The sequence below is a fragment of the Chiloscyllium punctatum genome, chromosome 14 (genome assembly GCF_047496795.1).
Source record: "Chiloscyllium punctatum isolate Juve2018m chromosome 14, sChiPun1.3, whole genome shotgun sequence".
Lineage (NCBI taxonomy): Eukaryota > Metazoa > Chordata > Chondrichthyes > Orectolobiformes > Hemiscylliidae > Chiloscyllium > Chiloscyllium punctatum.
In genome coordinates, this window is record NC_092752.1 from 88,086,848 (window position 1) to 88,097,753 (window position 10,906).

A 10,906-nucleotide genomic window follows, 5' to 3' on the forward strand; every position below is an offset into this window, starting at 1 on the left:
GAGTGAGAAGAACGGTTGGATAAAGGAGTGGATAACGATCTGGCTGGGGGAGGGTCATTAGCTGTTAATGGAGACTGTTAGTGGCTAACCATAGGTAGTGTGTAATCGCAGGCTGTGAGAACGAGGCCTGGTGTGTGGGATGGAGGGCTATGACATGAGGTTGTTAACTTATGGTTAGCCACTAACTGTCTCCATTGTAAGCTGTTGCCAACCTATATCACTCCACGATTGGAGCTGCCGAGGACACAAACTTTGGAATATCTTCCCTAAACCCCTCTGTCCGCCTTAAAGATGTATCTAAACATCGTTCTCTTTAATCAACGTTTCCATCATTCGGGAAGCATTTTAGGAGATTTGTCAATGTGAAAGGCTCCATACAATGCAGGTAGTTGTTGTTATTGTCTGACATCAGGAGAAACAGGGATGAGCCCTCCCTCTCTCTCTCTCTGAGACCTGATGAACAGCAGCAAAAGCAGGAAGCACTGAGCATGCTCCAGCCCACAATGGGCCTCGGATTATTGATGTCAGCGCAGGACCAATAAGAGTTGGGGAATGGGGCTAGAGGTGCTAGTTGGTCCTTCAACCAATCGGAGTGAATGAGGGGCGGGACAATACTCAACCATGTCATAAACTTCACTGGCAGCACAGTGGTGTTGTGACCAAGGCATTGGAAATGTGTGAAGGTGAAGGGCAGGGGAAAGGAAAGACACATTGACCAGGAAGAGAAGGAAATTTTCATGGTATGGGATGAGAGGTTTTACAGAACTTAGTGCACGTTGTAAAACACAAATTTGAAAATCCCAAATTCTGCACCATTTTCCCTCCCGATAATGCATTTTACACTCCCTGAAATATCAACTGTGTGTTTCTCTCTCCACAGATACCAGTGATCAGTGCCAAAGCCCCATTGCCTGTGGAGAAGGTGATGTTTGACTTCCTTGTACAGCTGCAGTTCGTGCGGTGAAGGTGCTCCCACAATGTGTTTGGGTAAGAGCTGTTATAGATTATTCACTCAGTGACAGTGAAGAGTTGACAATGTGTGTGCAAATCAACAACAGTTTATTTTTTTTAATCAAGTTTATAATTCCACAAAATACTATTGAGAACTTCTGACATAAGGCCAAAGATGGGGATATTAAGTCAGGTGATCAAAAGGATTGCCAAATAAGCAGATTTTCAGGAATACCTTAAAGGAGGAAAGCAGGTCTGAGGGGGTTAGGGTGGGAATTCCAGACCGTGTTGCCTTGGCAACAGTAGAAACAGCCAGACCAGTGAAGCAATGAATAAACTCATCGTTGGGAGTCTGAAAGAAAATGAGTTGTTGGGGTCACTCAGGTTGTGTGGTGCAGGGAGACAGGGATGTTCACAGCCAGGAATTACATCAAGGGTGAGAATTTTAAATTGTTGCTTGTTAATAGGAGCCTTTTGATGGATCAACAAGTTTTGGTACAAGTGAGCACTTGGGCAGTAGGGTTTTAGATACTCTTGAGATTACATGTAAGTTGAATGTGGGAGGCTGGCCAGGAGTGTGTTTGGATAATGAAGTCTGGAGATAACACAGAGATGGACGAGTATTTCAGTAAATGAGCTGAGACTAGGGTGGAGTTGAGTGATGTCACTGATGTAGGAATAGTGCTTTTGGAGTTGGGCTGCTCCTCCTCCTCATCCCTCCCCCTCCCCAATTCACAGATATTGTTCCTTGTTCTACATGTCTGTCTTTTCTGGTTATGTCCTTCTCTCCCATTCTGCTACAAACTAATATTTGACCCCACCGTTTATGCAAAAACCTACTCCATCCCGACTCTCCCTTTCCTTTCTGAATTCCTTGTATTTGGTGTCCCTTAAGGATCTCTCCTTGGTCCCTCCTGTTTCTCACCTACATACTGCCAGGAGGTGACATCGTACAAAAGCACCGTGTTAGGTTTCACATGTACACTGACAATGCCCAGCTCTCCCTCCCCATCATCCCTCTCCATTACTCAGTTATCAAACTGCTCATCACACTCCCACTACGCGATTGGCTGCAATTTCCTGCAACAGAACGTTGCAATGGTTAAACCCATTGCCTTCAGTTACTATTACAAATTACTTTCCCTTACTGCTGAGCCCCTCCCTCTCCCTGGGAACTGTCTGAGGCAGAACTACACTCTTGACAATATTGCTCTCATATCTGACCCCAAGGTGACCTTCTGATCAGACATCTCCACAATCACAAACACCAGGAATTCCAATCTCTTAATGTTGCTTGTCTCCTCCTCACCCCAGCTCCATTGCTACTGAAACCCCTAACCCGTGTTGGTGTTGCCTTAAACTTGACGAATCCAAAACAGAACCCGTGATTCCGTGACTGACCCAGAATCTGGTTCCAGACTCCCTCATGATGGGAAACATCCTCCCATTGTTTACCCTGTCAGACTCCTTAAGAATCCTACATGTTACAATGAGATCCCCTCTCATTCATTATTCCTAAATCCAGTGAGTAGAGTCCCAACTTCTTCAGTCTTTTTAAAAAAAGCATCTGTGAAGAAAAATCAAAGTTTCGGGTCTGGTCACCCTTCCTCAGATACGTTAACTCTAATTTCTTTTCACAGATGCTGCTAGACCTGCTGAGCTTTTCCTGAAACTTCTGTTTCTCTTCCTGGTTTACAGCATCTTCAGTTGGTTCGGTTTTCATATCCTTTAAACTTGCCCCCTCTCCTCTAGAATTTGTCATTTCCACCTTGGAAAAAAGATACACATTTGTTTGGACTCCCCTACTCTGGGGGGAATAAAAGAAACCATGACTAGTCACCCTATTGTTGCTCCTCATAATTTTATAAAGTTCGATAAAGCCACCTAAAGTGTCCAGTGCTGCAGGGAAATAGCCTCAGCCTATTCAGCCTCTCCCTATGGTTCAAATGTTCCAATACTGGCAACACCCTAGTAAAACCATTCTGAACTCTTGCAAGTTTCCCACCATCTTTCCTATATCAGGGAGACTGGAATTGAAAGCAGTGTGGGGATTCCAAATGTGGCTGAGCCAATAAACTGTGCAACCGAAACATGATCTCCTAATTCCTATCCTCAATGCACTGCCCAATAACAGCTAGCATACCAAACACCACCTTCACCGACCTGTCTACCTTCAACCACACTTTCAAGGAACTATCAACCCACACTGCACGGTCTGTTTGTCTGTCAACACTTCCCAGGAACTTGTCATTAAGAGATTGAGTCCTATTCTGGTAACATCTTTCTGAAATCAGGGAGACCACAATTGAATACAGTATTCTAAAACTGGCCTCACCAATGCCCTGTACAGCCACAACGTGCCCTCCTAATCCCTATACTCAGTGACAGAATCCCTACACAGTGTGGAAGCAGGCCTTTCGGCCCATGAGACCATACCAACCATCGGGACAGCACTCCACCCTAACTCTGTAACCTACCATTACCCAAAGCTCATCCAGCTAACCTGCATGGCTTTGGATTTGTGGGAGGAAATTAAGAGCACCCAGAGGAAGCCCACGCAGACACACAGGGCGAATGTGCAAACACCACACAGACAGTGGAATCGAATCGAATCAGCGCATTCCATTCAATGTTCGTGCCCCAAATGCCACGTTCAGCACCTGATCTCCATGAAACCCTACTTTCCAAGAACTATGCAGTTGTTCTGAGCCCTTCAGAGGGAATTAAGGTGAGGAGAAGACAGGAACAGGATGGAGTTGTAGATCTATAAAATAACTCTCCATCTTCCCCCTCTGTTTCCCCTGTCTGCTCCCCCCACTCTGTCTGTCCCTCCTCTTTCCCCCCCCATCAGCCTGTTCCCCTCCTCTGTCCGTCTGTTCCCCCATTCACCCCCCCCCTGTCTCTTCCCCCCCTTTAGTTGGTTGCCTCCCCCACCACCCCCAGGTCTGTTCCCCCTTTCTGTCAGTCGCACCCCCCCATTCCCCTCCTCTCTAATCCCACTTTCTGTCCCCACCTGTCTCTGTGCCGCCCCTCTCTATCCCCCCTCTCTTTCCCCACCCATTTCTGTCCCACCCCCCTCGATCCATCCACGCCCTGTCTGCCTACCCTCCCTCCCAGTACTCCCCCCCCCCCCCCACTGCAGGGCAAATACCTTGCCTATTTACCCTATCCATGCCCAGCCTGATTTTAAAAATCTCTTTCAGGTCACCATTCAGCCTCTGACGCTCCAGAAAAAACAGCCTATCCAACCCTGGCAACATGCTATAATTCTTTTCTGATCTCTTTAAAGTTTAAGAACATCCATCTGATAGGAAGGAGAGCAGAATTATATGGAATATTGATTCAGCACCTTTTGCAATGTCCTGTACAGCCGCAATATGATCTCCCAACCCCTATACTCAATGCTCTGACCAGTAAAGACAAGCAGACCAACTGTGGCCTTCACGATCCTATCTACTTGCTACTCTACTGTCAAGCAACTATGAACCTGCACTCCAAGGACTCTTTGTTTAGCAGCACTCCCCAGGAACTTACTATTAACTGTATAAGTCCTGCTAAAGTTTGCTTTTCCAAAATGCAGCAGCTCGCATTTTTCTAAACTGAACTCCTCAGTCCATTCACCCATCTGATCCAGATCCTCTTGTACTCTGAGGTCATCTTTTTCACTGTCTACTACACCTCAAATTTTGGTGTCATCTGCAAACTTACTTACAATACCTCTTAGGTTCACATCTAAATCATGGATATAAATGACGAAAAGTAGTGGATCCAGCACCGATCCTTGTGAGACTCCACTGGTCACAGGCCTCCAGCCTGAAAAGCCCCCTCTGCCTTCTACCTTCGGGCCAGTTCTGTACTCCATGCGATCTAACCTTGCTGACCAGTCTCCCATGAGGAACCTTGTCAAACACGTTACTGAAGTCCATGTAGATCATGTCCATGCTCTGACCTCAGCAATCCTCTTTGTTACTTCTTCAAAAAAACTGAGTCAAATTCATGAGATATGATTTCCCATGCACAAGGCTGTTATAAGTATCCAGAATTTAACTCTGTACATTGTGGTCTGCGTTGCCCAGTTATAGGTGTTAACATTCTGGATGAAGTTCAAGTACACCAGCATTTTGTCAGTGAGTCTGTATTGAGTCTTGTTAATGTCACCAATACAGGTGAGTTCTTTTTGAAAGGCAGTCCCTTTATCCCTTGCCCACCAGGAGGGTGTGTCCTTACCTCTGGACTAGGAGGATCAGGCTCAGAGTGGAGTAACAGCATCTTTGAAGAGGCTGATTAGTAAACCTGCCCAAGCCACTAGGCCATGCTGTCTCCCAGCTGTCCCTGCCTGAGCCTCCAAACAGAACCTTCCTGTAGTTTCTCTCCTGTCAGACTCTCCCATTGCTCAGTTTGTCCAGGATCCCCTCCTGCTGCTGCACTGATCCTGTCCCTCACTGACCTGTCCATCCCCCAGAGTCCTCCACATTCATTCATTGTTTACAATCCCATTGACCCAGTCCTCCAGCACCCCCCCCCCCCCACTCTATAGAGACGGCTCAGTGGTTAGCACTGCTGCCTCACAGCACCAGGTACCCGGGTTCGATTCTGGCTATGGGCGACTGTATGGAGTTTGCGCATTCGCCCCGTGTCTGAGCGGATTTCCTCCGGGTGCTCCGATTTCCTCCCACAATCCAAAGATGGGCAGGGCAGGTGAATTGGCTATTCTAAATTGCCCATAGTATTAGTTACATTAGTTAGGGGGCATAGGTCTGTGTAAGTTACTGTTTGCAGGGTCAGTATGGACTTGTTTGGCCGAAGGGCCTGTTTCCATACTGTAGGGATTCTGATATATTGGGTAGTACCTGCTGTCAATCACCCGGACTCCTATATGATCGGGAGCTCATGCTGTAGGAGGGGAGACCAGTACACGGGCGCAGTGCTGGCTAATTGTGGGAGTATGCACAGTATAGGTCAGTGTCTGGGAAGGAGGCTGTGGGTGTGAGGGATTAATCTATCATTAGCAGCTTCATCCCTCTGGGAGCAGGACCCAGGGGAACGGCCCCTTTTCTTGCTACCCTGACATGTGATCAGACTATCAGTGGTGCAGTGTTTTGCAGAAAGTTATCAGAACACTTTTGTGAAGATTCAGGGTTGTTATGGAAAGGGACAAGGATGGGCCTGCAATTCGAATTCTAATTTGGCTCATTTTAGTCAGATGGGTCTTGGCCAGAGTGTGCAGGAAGCAGTGTATGCAGGATGGTTCTCATTAGGAGCTAGGAAACTGAATTCGAAGAGCGAATGTGTGTGAGAACTGGGTGTGGAGGAAAGGAGTGGGGGGATTGGTTTGGATTTCAGTTCACAGAAGAGAGAAACTGTGAGACTGAGGTTTAAATCTTTGGGGGAACAAGGAAACTACAGTTTAATACTACAATTTTCTTACGAATTTCCATCCTGTATTAACAGTGGTAACTTGTGTGCTCTGTTGTATGGTACTGAAAGGGTGGATTTGCGGATGAGAAATACAAATTGAACTTCATGTTCAGGTCTGATAGTTACTTGATCCGTGCCGATCTGAATATCATTGGCCTTTTCATCTGGAAGAAAAGGTGTGTATTCTGTCCGTGGGCGAATATTTCAAATGTCAGTGTGACTGCAAAAGTACTGAGACACAGCCAAGTCCATGTCAGTATGGTGAGTGTGGAGAGAGAGTTCATTTGTTTTTGAAATTCTGGAAAATCATGGCACATTTCCCAGGAACAATTAAGCCACAACTTTGCTTTGTAGAAGGACAAGTCTTTAATTAACCATACAACCAGAAAGACACAAGGATACCTGCACCATGGGAAACACTATGAAAATGGGATTGTTGTAAAGGAGTTCATTCTCGATCATGGATTGTAATCCATTGACATTGTCCCGTCGGTTCCAGCACCGCAGGGAAACACTGGAAATATGATGGATGTAATGTAGGTTTCAGTTATTAAACTGTAAAAAGTGCAGAACAATTTACAAGGATGTTGCCAGGGCTCAGGGGTCTGAGTTATAGGGAGAGGTTGGACAAGTGAGGATTTTTTGTTTAGAGCAGAGGAAACTGAGGGGGTTCTTTTCTAGAAGTAAATAAGACCATCAGAGGCATGGATAAGGTGAATGCACTCAGTCTTTTTCCCAGGAACTCAAGGATTGGACGGCTTGATTGGATCAGTTTAAGGTTAGAGGAGAAAGAATAAAAGGGAAGCTGAGGGGCAACTGTTTTACAGAGAGGGTGGTATGTATATGGAATGAGCTGCCAGTGGAAGTGGTTCAGGCAGGAACACTCACAACAGGTAAAAGACATTTGGACAAATACATGGATAGGAAAGGGTCAGAAGCAAATGGGCCAAGTGCAGGGAAATGGGGTTAGCATGGATGGACATTCTGGTCGGCATGGGCCAGTTTGGGCCAAATGGCCTGTCTCTGCTGTTGGATTCTATGACTCTAAGTGCATTTGCTCTTTCTCCCCCTAACTCTGTTGGTATCGTGGGATGTATTCCATCGGGGCAAGGAGACTTGTCTACCTTTAGCTCCATTAGTTTGCCCAGCTCTAACTCTTTCACGATAATGGTTATTATCTAGGTCCTCCCCTTCCTCAGTCTCCTTATCAATTACTGGCATGTTCTTCGTATCCTCCACTGTGAAGACTGACTGCTGTGTACTCATATTTCTGAACCCTGCTTGATAGGAATAACAAGGCACAGAACTCTGAGAGGTCTTCTTTGAGTCTTTATTGATGAAACATGGCAGGTACATGGATAGTATACACGCAAAACACCTGCAGGCAGCATCAGGTAACTCCCCACCTGTCTGATGTACAGCTCCCATTCTTATAACTTTGTGGTTTGGGACTTTGAATAGAGACTGTCTCTCAGTATTCTCTCCATGGCAACGGCAGTTAGAAAGTCTAGTTCAGTTCAGCACTTTGTGGATAAACCACACACCCCTCCCCCCCACACCCCCGTGGCTCCCTCAAGTATCTGACAGGCACTTCAGTTTCAGTGGGGTATCTATCAGGATTCTGATGTGGAGAAGCCGGTGGTGGGGTGGACAAAGTTTAAAAAAACACACATCACCAGGTTATAGTCCAACAGGATTATTTGGAAGTACAAGCTTTTGGAGTGTGCTGTGATTTTTAATTTGATCAGGATTATCTCTATGGTAACAGTTAAGTACTTAACAATTACAGAGGCCATATGTTCCCCATACAATAGGTTCCCTTCTAGCAGGGTAAACAGCTATTCTGGCCCTGGGGATAGTTACTCATCACTTTTCTCCCCCAATCCCATCTCGCTTTCTGTTGATCTTTAAAGTTTTTCTAAGCTCCTAGTTTCTCCTTGGTCTTTGCCAATCTGTGTGCATTCTATTTCAGTTTGATAAACTCCCTTATTTCCCGAGCCACCCACGGCAGATTATTCCTTTTCCTACAGTCCTTCCTTTTCCCTGATATATACTTTTGCTGAGCACTTCAAAAAATTGCTTTGATATTCCCCCAATGTGCGTCAACTTTCCCACCCTAAACTCTTTGTTTCCAGTCTACATTAGCCAACTCCTGCCTCATCCTATTGTAGTCTCGTTTTGTTTAAGCACTGGATCTTGGGATTGGATTTAATCTTCCAGCTTTCCATCTGTGTTCTAAGTTCAACCAGACTTATCAGAATTCTTTTATCAGATTACGAGGGGAGGCGATGTTTCCTGGGAGTTTTGGTTTTCATTGTCAGTGACCTTGGCTTTGTAATAAAGTACAGGATAGATATTCACAACAGAGTATTCTGGACGGTGTGAATGTACTACACAGTCTAAAACCATAAATCACTGTCTCCCCTCAGTTTAAAATTCCAAAATCATTATCTCCTACACGCTTCCTCACTATCTAAGATTGGAATGCTAATCCACCTGACTATCTGTCATTTTCCGAAAATCTCCTTTGGTGAAGGAGGTGAGTTTTGGATTCAGCTTTCCAGTTATTACCGTAAGAAGAAAAGCCCTGGGCACAGGAGAACCAGCCCCACCATTTAATACGGTGATGATTGAGCTCACCTCGGTCTCAGCTGGATTTTCCCGCCTGCTCTCTCTCACCCTTCAACCCATTGTAAATTCAGCATCTGTATCTCTTCATTAAATTGGCTCATTGTCCTGGCATCCACCACATTTTCAATAGGGAATTCCACAGATTCACAACACATTCAGATAAGTACATTCTTCTTCATGAGAATAGAATAGAGTCCCTATAGTGCAGAAACAGGGTATTCATCCATCGAGTCCACACCAACCCTATGATGAGCATTCCATTCAGACCCACTTGCATTTCCCATGGCTAATTGTCTAACTGACACGTGCATGGACACTGTCGGCAATTTAGCATAGGCAATCCATCTAACCTGCACATCTTTGGACTGTGTGAGGAAACTGGTAAACTGCACGAAACCATGCAAACATGGGGAGAATGTGTAAACTCCACACAGTCACCTAAGGTCTCTGACGCTGTGAGGCAGCAGTGCTCGCCACTGAGCACCTCTGCTTAAAACCAACTGCACCTTATTAACCTCCCTATCCCCCAATTGGCTGAATCTATGATCCTTACGTCAGAAATCAGGTTGTCTAAGCGGATGTCTCAGGAAATCCCAGTGACAGCCCACATGTCCCGTGTGTCTGAATGGGGATCCGATCCACAACATCCTCCATCCCACACTTTTCATTCACGTTCCAGAGACAGGGCTCCAGTGGCTGCATGAGGACTGCAACTCCCAAATTCCGAGGCAGAGACCACACAACGGGAAACCTGGCACTGCACAAGTACAGAATGTGGGTGAGTTTTGGAGCATGTGCTTTGGGGTAACTAGTGGAAAGTATTTCACACTGTGATTGTCTGGAGGATGAACATATTTGCTTGTAGTATGAACTGTTAGAGGGTCAAAGTGTCACCACACCCTCATGGGACCAAGTTCCATCCCCAACTTGTCATAACACTGGAATTTACCAAAGGGAAACAAAGGATGTGATCCATTCTCCCAGACTGAAGATTCCTCTTCTGTCCAGGATCTGCCATCTCCCTTTCTGTTTCCTTTTGTTTCATTCTGCTGTTTCATTATTGACTTGCAGCAACTGAAGGGAAAGGAAGTGAATCCAGAAAGGGTGCAGAGTCTAACCAGGCACGGGAAGTGGTGGCATGGATCTGTTTATCAACAACTCCATGAGAATGTGGATGGTCTACATTAAGGGGTAGTAGAGCCAGAATGGTGAGAGAGTGTAAGTGGGCTGGAGGGTTACAGCTTTGGGGGAAGAAAGGGGAAAAAGACATTCCAGAGAAACTAGAATAGTCTGCTCTGAATTTCTAATCTGTACATATTCATTTATACAGGGTGCTAGATGGTGAAGATTTGCAGACTGAAATCTCAAAATCATGTGCAGATTGTGATGAAGTTAACCAGCATTTGAAGAACCAAAGATGGAGAATCACTCGCCCAAAATCCTGCAACACTCTCCCTCCCAGCATTGTCGGTCTCTCTGCGCCAAATGGACTGTGAATGGTTGAAGACAGCAGCTCCCTACCATCTTCTCAAGGGTAACGAGAGATGGGGAATAAATGCTGGCTGAGCCAGTGATGCCCATATCCTGGAAATGGGTTCTATCTCTAGTTGCTGAAACCCAGTTGATGTTACTGCAGGATGATGAGTGACGCTGAATGCATCCTCCAGGAGGCAGCACCATCACATTACCCCTGCCTACACCCACACAGTAACACCGCAACGTCACTGGAACAAAAGGCAGTGAAGCCAAAGGAGGACTTAGATATAGTTCTTCAAGGTAAAGTCATGAAAGGAGATTGGAACAGAGCAGGAACAGGAGACTGAGCTGGATGGTCAGCTGTTTCCCCTTGAATGGTGGAGCAGGATTGAAAGGCCGAATGGTCTCCTCCTGCTGCTATCTCCCAGGT

General features: G+C 45.9%; 1 long non-coding RNA gene across 1 annotated transcript; it reads left to right on the top strand.

Moving 5' to 3' along the window:
* The first annotated feature begins 664 nt into the window (after positions 1 to 664).
* LOC140485505 (uncharacterized) lies at positions 665 to 9,736 on the top strand. The gene is made up of 3 exons (XR_011962368.1): positions 665 to 740; positions 881 to 987; positions 9,680 to 9,736. It is a non-coding gene; the product is annotated as an uncharacterized lncRNA (long non-coding RNA).
* Positions 9,737 to 10,906: the final 1,170 nt, after the last annotated feature.